Source organism: Pteropus vampyrus, unplaced genomic scaffold (assembly GCF_000151845.1).
Source record: "Pteropus vampyrus isolate Shadow unplaced genomic scaffold, Pvam_2.0 Scaffold2, whole genome shotgun sequence".
Lineage (NCBI taxonomy): Eukaryota > Metazoa > Chordata > Mammalia > Chiroptera > Pteropodidae > Pteropus > Pteropus vampyrus.
Genome location: NW_011888783.1, coordinates 14602167 through 14613898, shown reverse-complemented (window position 1 = coordinate 14613898; position 11732 = coordinate 14602167). Strand labels below are relative to the sequence as shown.

At 37.3% G+C, this 11732-nt stretch overlaps 1 pseudogene; it reads left to right on the top strand.

Moving 5' to 3' along the window:
* The first annotated feature begins 1764 nt into the window (after positions 1–1764).
* LOC105291958 lies at positions 1765–9262 on the top strand (annotated as a pseudogene).
* The last annotated feature ends 2470 nt before the right edge of the window (positions 9263–11732 follow it).

Here is an 11732-nt window from a genome sequence, read left to right as displayed (position 1 = left end):
TGCCATGCATAATCTAAAAAATTGTCTTGTAGTCAAGTAAGGGCCTGGGATTTTTATTTCTTTAATTGTACATATTATCTTCATTTCTTCATATAATGAGATTCTTATAAATTTTTAATCACTGCTATATATAATATAGGAAATAATCAATAAGGACAAACAATGAGTGAAGGACAAGAGGAGACAGGGTCTCTTTCAAGTGACGATTTATTTTCTCAAATGAGTGCTTATTCCCAGAGATTGCCAAAGTTATGATACTAAATAGATTAGCCTATATTCAACCCTACCAAATCCTGATTTTAGATTCCCTACAGAACAAATATTATTTAGACCTTTAATTTTCATATTAGTACTGAATTGAAATTTTCAAGCTCTGTAAGCCCAAAATAACTTAAGACTATAAGGTGAAATCAAATTAAATATACATTTCTTCATATATTCTAATAGGAATCTAAACATATGATACTTGGGTTGTTTTTGCACAACAATGTGAAAATAAGTTTATGTTAAAAATGACAAAATCAATAACTAGTTAGTGTGGACACTAAAATACTTCACTATTTATCTAGGACCAATTATCCAACAGTGAGACTTTTTCTCCTAAAAGCATAGAAAGTAATTACATTAAGGCTGTCCAAAGAGCTTGACCAAATTTAATCAATGTGCTATAGGTGTATTGTCCAAACATCTTTAACCAGAATGCTGAAGCTTGATCGGGTAAATTAGACCCACATTTCATGACATGAATATTTCAAAGTGTTGAAACTCAATTTTTCCTAAATCCCTCCAACTGAAAGCTATACCAAAATTAACATGAAAATAAATTTTGAAGCAGCTAGAAGTGAAAATGTATATTTTGAATGACAATAGTTCTATTGGCTTATAATCATTTTCTTTAGCCCATATAAAAATCTCTTTATGATTCCATGATTGTGCATTTCTGATGAAGATAATTTATTATAAGAAAAACAAGAGAGTCTTGGTGTGTGTAAATACATTTAAAATTTACTGTGAAATATAACCTTGATAAGAAAAGAAAATGGAAATGAATATTATTACAAATGACAAGAATTTTTACACAAAACTGACATTTGATAGTGTCATTTACAATAACACTGAGTCTTTTATGTAATTTCTGGAGTGCCTTATCTGTGTACATGGTACTTATAAGTTTTGGGTCACAATGTAACATAGTTCTGAGCTTAATATTCATTTTTATGTTCTCCCTCCACTGGTACAATAGCAATTTTGAAGCTGATTAAAAGATTTCTCCTTATTGAATAGGAGTTGAGATTAATCCATTCATTCATTTCACACTTTTTTATAGAGTACCTATTATGTGTCAGCCAGAGGCCTGTGCTGAGAAAAATCCATAGTCTTTGCTCTCATAGCTTAGAGTCTAGCGGGGGAACAAGACTTTTAACAAATGATCTCACGAATAAGTATATAATTTAAAGGTGATCAAGTGTTATGAATAAATAATATAGGGTATCAAGAGCTAGAACAGGGAGACTCAAATTTAGGAGATCAGGAAAAGCTTTTGCAAACCTGACATTTGAGGTAAGAACTAAAGAAAGAATGTGAGTTGGCTGGCAATCTAGTGGAGAAATAGAGTAGACTTTGTGATTACCTCCCTCCATACTTCTTCACCCCACATACCTCTTACACAAAAAGAATATTAGCCATAGGTTTGGCCTAATATAGAGCCTACCCTCATCTCAAGGATTGGGCACCTGATTGGTCCAATCAAATCTCCTTGCCATAATGATTGGTTCAGAGATGGACAGCCTAAGCCAATCAGTAGATGACAGACTTCAGGTCGAAGTAATTGATTCTTAATGGGCATGTGATCCAAGTTGGATTAATCAGAATGATAGTCAGGGCTTCTGTTTGAAGGTGGAAGGGAAAGAGCTGTTTTCTCTTCCTGGATGTGAACAAGGATATGTAGCCTGGGAGCTAGCAGCAGCCATCTCTCCATCAGGAGAAAACCCAGCTTGAAAACAAAGCCAACATACAGGAGAGGGAAGAATCGGGATAATTATAGTGAAACAGAGACCTGATGATATTATGAACTGAAAGCTAAACCAACTGCTGGTCCATCCAACGTGGGTTTTTTGTTAATGGCTACCAAAAGCATTATGTTGGAGGCAAAGAGGATTCTTGGGAGAAGAAATAGCCTATGTAAAAACTTTGAAGCAGGAAAGAGTGTGATACAATGTTAGACACTTGTTTCAAAAATAGATCCAATATTTTGCTCCCTAAGAACACTAGGCTTCTGGTCAACTCTAAAGTCATGCTTATACTGTTCTCTTTGCTTTTGGTATGTCTTCCACCTGCAATCTGTCTATCAAATCCCACCTATTCTTCAAAGTCCTGTTTAAGAAATTCCTCTTTCTTTACAAAGTTGTCTCTAATCATTCTTAACCATAATGATACCCTTTCTCTGTACTGATCCTAGCCAAATTTTTTTCAATTTTAGTTTCAACAGCTATTTTACCACTCAAGCTCCTATCTAACCTTTTGCACCTGCATGCCTTTGCCCAGCATATTTCATATTTCCTCAACCTGAAATAAACTTCCTCTTACACCATCTACTGAAATCCTACATACTCTTCAAATATCTATAATACCACCTCTCTGGGAGAGCCTTCTCTAATTCCCTAGTAGAACATGAGCATGTCTGCTTCTCCCATTAGATTGTCCTTTCTTAAGGACAGGAACCATCTTTTATTCAACTTTGAGTTCCCACTGGTTACTACAGCAGAGACACTAGTGACAAATGTTTATCGAATTAATAAGTGAATGAATAAATGAATGAACAAATAGATGGACAGATTTCTCTAAATATATATTTATATGTATGTAAGTTCTTAGAAAAAAATGTATCTAATTTTTTAAAAATTCCCTTAGTGTATAGCAGAATATACATGCATATTATAGGAACTAAATGGAAATATTAAATTTTAAAAATTTAGATATGAGATGCTAAAATTTCAAGTAATCAGAAGTATGAGAGGTTAAGTAAATCTGTGGTTGATATTTTTCTTTCTTTTTAAACTGGAAGCTATAGAATGTCATTTAACAACTTTTCCTTTAATGCCAAGAGTTAAGCACATTCTTTGCTTATGACGTAAATCATCAGAGCCATTACTAAAGTCTCAGATGTACAAGGATAGGGAGCTAATAGAGATCAGAAGTGTTGTAGTGTTGTTCATGTGATTAAGCACTAAATTATGGTGAATTGCATCTAAATAGCAAATAGCTTCAGCTATGAATACTGGACTAAAAGAACTAAAGACCAATGTTTTATATCCATTTGTGACCCGCTCTTTTGAACTGGCAAATAGACTTTTACACTGAGAATGTCTTTTAATGGATCAGACTGGAAATTTAATTGTTTTATCATTTTCTTTAGAGTAAGTGGCCTCAGATTTTTGTTAGGTTAAGATTTTTGGTGTCAGTTCTGCAACGTTTTGAAGAAATATAAATGGTACAAATTTTTTGAATGACGATTTGACATTATTTATCAAAATTTAAAATGTGCATAACCTTTGACCCATTGAATCTACTCTTAAGAACCCATCCCAAATAAAAACTCACAAGGGAACACAAAGAAATATGTACAAAAAATGTTCGATGTAATATTATTATTGGAGACAACTTGAATAGCCATCAGTATGGGGATGGTTATATAAATTAAAGTATTTTGATACTATACAATACTACACTGCTGCTAAAAAGAATAAAGTGAATCTGTATGTATCGATATGGAAGAATGTCAATAATAAATTCTTGCAGAAACTGAATGGTGAGCACTTACTCTTCTCTCTACCTCTTAGAATGCTTGAAAATTCCCATAATATTAAGAGTTTTTTAAATATCTTCTAGAGTTCCATGTCTGCATAGGATCTAGAAAAGTTCTAGAGAATATCACTTCCACCGTAAGCAAAAGAAAAGACCAGATAATCTATAAAATCATAATTTTTCTTTAATCTGTTAGAGACCTGAGTATACAGGCAACTAAATGAAATCCCAAAGAGTAACAAATCTCTCCAAAGAAAAAATCGAACACATGAATTTTTACCTTTGGCACAGCATGGGAGAAAGGGATGGCCACCATTAAGATAGGCAAGAAAACAACTAAACTTTTAACAATTTTTAAAGTCTGCATGTGGGCCTCAGTTTAGAATAAATGGGAACACCAGACTTCTACAAGGAACATTGTACTTATTCCCAAGCTCTTATTGACCAGGTGATCACAACAAAGATTAGAGGAAGAACAGGAGATAACAGAGAGTCCCCTTTGGGGGCTGAGGCATCGTGGTAGAAAGCATCCTGATGGGAGAGGTATGAAACATTCCCCCAAAACTTTCTCTCATACAAAGTAATAGTTTTGAACAGCAAAGGGGCAGGAGGAGGGTAGCAAAGCCTCCTATGAAGGGACCCAAGCAAAGACCCAATGCTTCTGGCAGAGAGGGTAGAAACAAAGCCCATGACCTGGGGACAGCTACATAAACCAGCTTGGCCTGGGATCCTCCAGGAAAACAAAGCAGGGATCCTCTCCAGAGCAGGGAGGAACAGGAAACTCTCATCTGCTCAAGACTCAGTACAGATATCCTAAGGTTCATTCATAACTTACACACTTTTTAAAGAACTTGCTTAAACTACTAAAATTATCTCTTCTGTTAAGGGTCGTTTTTCTCTACATGAAGTTTTGGATAATAGTGGAGAATTTTGCAGGCCGTCAGAAACAGCTAGTGAGTGGTCCTCCAAACCAAACTTAAAAAGATACACTCTCTTCATTTTCAAAGAGGACCTGTGAAACTTTTGGTAATTATGTTCTAGGGTTGAGAGGACTAATGTCTAATAAGAATCCTTTCCAAACACTGTTTTGTAAATACAACTTTTTAGCTTGTTAATGGCAGCTTAATGTCGGAAAAACGTGAGCTTTGGTATGTCCCAGGCCTTTGGCTATGGGACCATGAGCAGAATACTAAGCATCAGTTTCCTTATTTGTAAAACAGATGGGAGGGGAAAGTAATGCTTGCTTTAGCGGTTGCCTATGAAAATCAAGTGGCCTCAGTATGAGAACAGCTGGCCTTGACATATACTACAAATGTTCGGTGCCCTTTCTCCTCATCCACCACTATCCTATTACTGCATATTTTGTTTTATGGATTTAGCCACTGTTTACAGAACTTATTGCTATAAACTGCTCATAGACTAAGACTTTATCTAGAAAACTGTATTCCCGGTTCCCTTGCACCTAGCTGACCCGTGAACAGCTTTATCTCATTTTCTTACCTTCTGCCTCAATGCTCCAAGACATTTCTTCAGCCCTCCTTCAGCTCCCATCATAACTGTGTGTATGTGTGTGTGTGTGTGTGTGTTTACTGATGCTATTTTTGAATCCTGTTATAATAATTGCCATTAAGCTAAAGTTATTTCTCTGTCCCAGTGAACAAATGACATATGAAAATATTTCTAGGCAACAAATTGACCTGTTCTTAGTTATTTTCTACATCCTAATTCTTCATCAATTCATCTTCCTCCTTAAAACAATACTGTGTCCAAGCTAGAAGAGAAGTTAGAGGACATCTAGTCCACCCCCCAAGAGAGGCCAGTCAGCCAGTTAATGGCAGAGCCAAGATTGAAACCCAGGCCTCTTGCCTCATCCCGTCATTATAAAGCAGATTGATTGAGTGGTTTTAAAAAATCAAGTAACTGTGCCCATCTCTATATTATAATTAAAGATCTCTAAAATGTGTAAAAATGTCATGGTGAAGGTTTTTATGGGTGAAAGCACTTCAAGGCCCCAGGAGAAAAGAAGTTATATTAATGCAAAGTTGTAGCAACATTCATTATTATTATTGCTGTTATTCAAAAATTGAATTTAATTAACTTTAATACTGTACTGTGGTAGATTAAAATTTTTTGCTATCCTTCCCTTAGAATCTGGGCTGACCTCACTGACCTGAATGATCTATAAAATACAGCAGAAGTGAGGTCCTGGGACTTCTGAAGCTAAGTCATAAGAGGTCTTGCAGCTTCCACCTGGGTTTCTTGGAATCCTCTCTCTGAACACCCTGAACTGTCATATAACAAGCCCAAATTTACAACTTAACAACAACAAAATAACCAAATTTAAAAATGGGCGAAGGACTTGAATAAACACTTCTCCAAAGAAGATACACAAATAGCCAAAAAGCACATTAAAAGATGTTCGATATCACTAGTCATTAGGAAAATGTATATCAATACCACAAATGCATGTCAAAACTACTTCATACCCATTAGGATAATTATTATCAAAAAAATAAAATAAAAAGTGTTGGTGTGTCAAAATTGGAATGCTCATGCATTGCTGATAAGAATGTAGAATGGCGCAACCACTATGGAAAACAGTTTGGTGGCTCCTTATAGAGCTAAATATAGAATTATCATATGATCCGGCAATTCTACTCCTAGGCATATACCCAAAGAAATTGGAAGCAAAAACTGAAACAGATATTCATACATTCATGTTCATAGCAGCATTATTCACGATAGCCAAAAAGTTGAAACAACCCAAGCATCCATGAACAGATGTACACATGAGACAAAATGTGATATGTATACAATGGAATATTATCCAGCAATAAAAAGGAATGAAGTTCTGATACACGCTACAACATGGATGAACCTTGAAGACATTAGGCTAAGTAAGCTAAACCAGACATAGCAGGATGAATATTGTATGATTTCACTTATATAAGGCATCTAGAATAGGCAAATTCATATAGACAGAAACTAGATTAGAAGTTATCAGGGTTGGAGAAGGGAATGAGTTATTGTTTAATGAGGAGAGTTTCATTTTGGAATAATGGAAAAGTTCTGGAAGTGGATAGTGGTTGTACAACTTTGTAAATGTACTTAATGCCACTAAACTATACACTTAAAAATGGTTAATATTATAATTTTTATGTTATGTATTTACCACAAGAAAAAAAAAGAAAAAGAAAAAAATGGCAAACTATATTACACATTTTTTTAAGAAGAAGAAAAAAAAAAGAGGAAGAGGAGAGAGAGGAGGAGAAGAAGTCCTAGACCTAACACCTTGAGACCATTGCTGGAGAGGCCACATGCAGGTGCTCTGGTTGATAGACCCAGCTAATCGCGACCTTTGAACGATCCCTCCAGGAGCCAAACATGTGAGCGAAGCCGTCTTAGGCCTTTCCGAACAGCCTAATCTCCAGCTGATGCTTTGAGTAATCTCAAGCAATGTCACTTGGAACTGAGGAATTACCCATCTGAGCCCTGACCAGCTCCTCAAAATCATAGCCATAATAAGGTATGGCCATTTTAAGATGCCACGATTAAGGATAATCTGTCATACAGAAATAGATAACCAGAACATATACCCTCTACTTTCTGTAAGTGGATTAAACTAAGGTGGAACTTGAAGAGTGATATCAGTTAAAATACCACTCAGCCAAGTTTTAGGAGATTTGGAGAAATAGTTGGATGGTGTACAGCACTAGTCCCCCTCAGGCCAGGCAGAGGCAACGACGATCTGCCTTAGATACCGTATCCTGTTGCTGGTAAACATCTTTTACACACAAAGGCCAATTCGGTCATAAACTGCATTTTGTTTTCATTCAAAATTAGGTACTTTTATTAAGTCCCATGACAAGAGTGGAATGTCATAAAAAGTAAGATTATTCCCCCTATTAAAATGATAATAATAAGGAAAGTGATACTATTTTTCCACACAAAAATATTACTATTTGTTGCTACTTGAGAAGAATTATGAAAGCTACTTTCCAATCTTTTGTCCTAAAATCGGAAGATGAACAGACTTCACTGTGCCTGTGAACAGGTGGCTGCTCCTCAATGCCCCAGTGGAGAAGGGTGTCTCATTTGAGACAAAAATGAATAGTACTACTCATATATTATGAATAGTGTATTAGAACAGATGTCAGAAGACCTGAGTTCTTTGTTCATTTCCACCCACCATGTAACGTGGGCAGGACACACGACCTCTCTAGAAGTCGGTTTCCACATCTACAAAAAGGGATGCACCCTAGAATCAAGAACCTAAGATACAACACTTAACATATTGATGCTCAGGCTGTACCCTACACGAGCAGTCTCCAACCTTTTTGGCACCAGGGACCAATGCTCCTATGAGAATCTAATGCCTGATCATCTGAGGTGGAGCTGAGGTGGTGATGCCAGTGCTAGGGAGTGGCTGTAAATACAGATGAAGCTTTGCTCGCTCACCTACTGCTCTCCTCCTGCTGCTTGGCCCAGTTCCTAACAGGCCATGGACTGGTCCCAGTCCATGACTAGGAGGTTGAGGACTCCTGCCCAAGACCAGTTACATCGGAATCTTTGTGGGTAGGACTCAGTCCTAAGGGCTTTCTTAAACTCCCAGTGCTTTCCAATACAAAATTGAGGTTGAGAGCCACTAAAATGAAGGAATGAGGCATGGAGAAATCTTTGAAGTTTCCATCCAGCTCCAAAAATTGCATAACCTAGCTCTTTTCTCCACACACCAGAAAAAGGCAGTCCTCTTGTTATGTCTAGCGTAGCCATGGCTCTTGAGCATCTCCAGAGCATTGGCCGCTGGATAAACTGACCATCGTGTTTGCTCCTGTCCATCTACTGGTTTCCACAAGCTGAGAGAATGTCTTCCCCTCATCATTTTCCTAAGGAACAGACTTCAGTATGCCTTAACAGGAGATGAAGTAAAGAAGATCTGCATGCAGTAGTTCATCAAGATTGATGGTAAGGTTCGAACTGATATAATCTACCCTGCTGGTTCTGTAGACATCATCAGCATTGACAAGACTGTAGAGAATTTCCATCTGATCTATGACACCAGGGATGGCTTTGCCATTCATCATATTACATCTAAGGAGGCAGGTACACATTGTGCAACATGAGAAGGATCTTTGTGGGTGCAAAAGGAATCCCTCATCTAGTGACCCATGATGCTCACACCATCCGCTACTCTGATTCCCTCAGCAAGGTGCGTAACACCATTCAGATTGATTTGGAGACTGACAATATTTTACAGCTTCATCAAGTTTGACACTGGCATATGGTGACTGGAAACAACAACCTGAAAAGAATTGGTGTGATCACCAACAGAGAGAGACACACTGATTATTTTGATGTGGTTCATGTGAAAGATGCCAATGGCAACAGCTTTGCCACCTGGCTCTCCAACATTTTTGTTATTGGCAAAGGCAACAAGACATTGATTTCTCTTCCCTAAGGAAAAAAATCCACCTTACCATTGCTGAAGAAAAGGCAAGAGACTGGTGGCCAAATAGAACAGTGGGTGAACTGATCTCTAGGTGACATGACTGGAAGAGCCTTTGTACTTATAAAAGATAACATAGCATAAATACATACATACATACATACATACATACATACATACATACATACATACATACATACAGAAATAAGAAATAAATAAATATTGTTTAACCTGGTACTAAAAAACATTATCATTCTTTTAATAAATATTTATCACGTGCTATGTTCCAGACATTCTGCTGGACATTGGATGCCAAAAGGTGTTCATCATTCTAAATAATGGAGGGTGGGTGAAGGGATATCAAAAATAAATACAGTATTCAAGGGAAGAAATGGAATGGTCAGTTTACCTTGGAGGAGGAGAAAGAGATTCAAAGAAGAAATAACTTGAGCCACGTCTTCAAGGATGGTTTGATACTTAATAAAAGTAAGGTGCAGGTAGTGAAGAGTAAAGGAAAGACATCTTCATTTGTCCAGCACCCTGGTGTCTAACATGTACACTTAAAGTCATTGGTATACTTAAGTGGGAACCTCCAGTCAATTCCATGACATCAATGTGTACCCCTTCCATAAAACGGCTTGGCTTCTGAAGAAAGAAATGACTCAAAAGAAGTGCGATAATAAATAACAACAGCTACCATTTATGAGATGCTGCCATGGACCAGCACTGTGCTAGGCACATGATATTCATGAGTTCAGTGTCCTCTTCACATAAGCGAGCTGCCTCGGAATAGTCTAGGACTATAATGTGGCAGATCATTTGGATTTGTTCTATGTGGTCCTGTGTTAGAACTAGGATCAATGAGTAAAAGCCATAGAAAAGACAAATTTTAACTCAGCCAAGGGAATAGCTACCAAAGAGACTATACTAAGATGGACCAAATAAACTCTGGACAAAGTAAGTTTTTCACTTTTTAATACTTCAATACTTTTCTTTGTAATAGACAGTTTTTACCCCAAACTACTCAGAAACTAAGAATAAAAAGTAAAGGCGGAATTTAAGGAATTTTTATTTAAGAGTTTGTTACTCCTCTCACCCACAGATACACCTCTATTTCCTACAAGATCAACAAGCAAAAAAGAAGGTAGGAAAATAGAGGCTCTTGACTCACAGGTGAAAATACGGCCCTGAGCAGCTCAAGCACATTGAGTCCATTGGGACAAGCACAACAATACCACATAAGGAGTTCCTCACAAAACTTGGAGACAAAGTGGTACTTGGAGCTTCTACCATGAGGTATGGCTTACTCAAGGTTTATAGTCTTCTCTTCTGGTCGTAGTAGAGTTAGACTGGTGACCGGGTTGCCATTTCTGACTGGCAGCCGCTCACTTGGGCGATTCTTGTCCCTTGCCCCCTTTCTATGGTTCTACCTATCCATTTGCTTTTTACTCTGAGCTCCTTGCTTTGACAGATGGTTTTAACTTCAAATTACAAATCATTTTCTCTCTGGGTGCTATCTTAGTCCCTAACTTATGTTTAACAGTTTAAGTAATAACCTGCCATTCATCATCTTAAGCAATGTACAGATTTAAACCTACACTGTGTGAGCGTATGTAAATACATATGCGTTCTAATACAAATAACTTCTTGCTTCATTATTTTCACACACAACATCCTGAACCAGAGGAAGGTAGAAAAGAGGAAGCCTCTAGTGAGCTGAGGATTCCCCACACTTCTATTACCATTACATTATACTTGAAGGACTCCATAACACTACAACTTAACAGAATTGTTGAAGAAGGACCTCCAAGTGTCAGGTGGGTAGTTGAATTAGATTACCCGGAATTGTTCTTCCAAGTTTGAGAATCTGTGACTCTCTGATAATTAACTAGTTGAGATCGGCCTTGAAATGGCACTATTTCTCATATCTGTCTTTCAATTGTAAGTTATAAATCATCATGGTTGGCTTACGAAGATCAGCGAGTAGGAGGGAATGAGAGGTTCAAAACACAAATGAAGTTATCGATTAACTATTTGGTTGCAGCCAAGATTACAAAAATGAATAAGACACGGTCCTATGCTCAGAAAGTTCATAGTCTAGTGGGGGAAACAGAACCATTCGAGACCAGTTTGGAACAATGTGGCAAATAAAGCGATTTAAAAAGATGCGTACAAGGTGTCATGGGACCACAGAGGACGGGCACCCAGACTATCTGGGGTAGGGTGCAGAATATGAAAATCATCTAGAGGGAGCAATTACTAAAATGATTTTTAAAATAAAAGTAGATTTACACTGGCATAAAAAGGAAGATATTAGCATTCTGGTGTTATGTTGTGTATGCAGGAGGAGATTCTACTTTGGGACAAAGACATCAAGGCTGATATGGGTGAGACATGGAAAGTCACCAGGGGCCAGACCACAGGAGGCTTAAACACTTCACTAGGGCATCTGGGCTTGTTAGAAGGAGGGAGCCACTGTTGG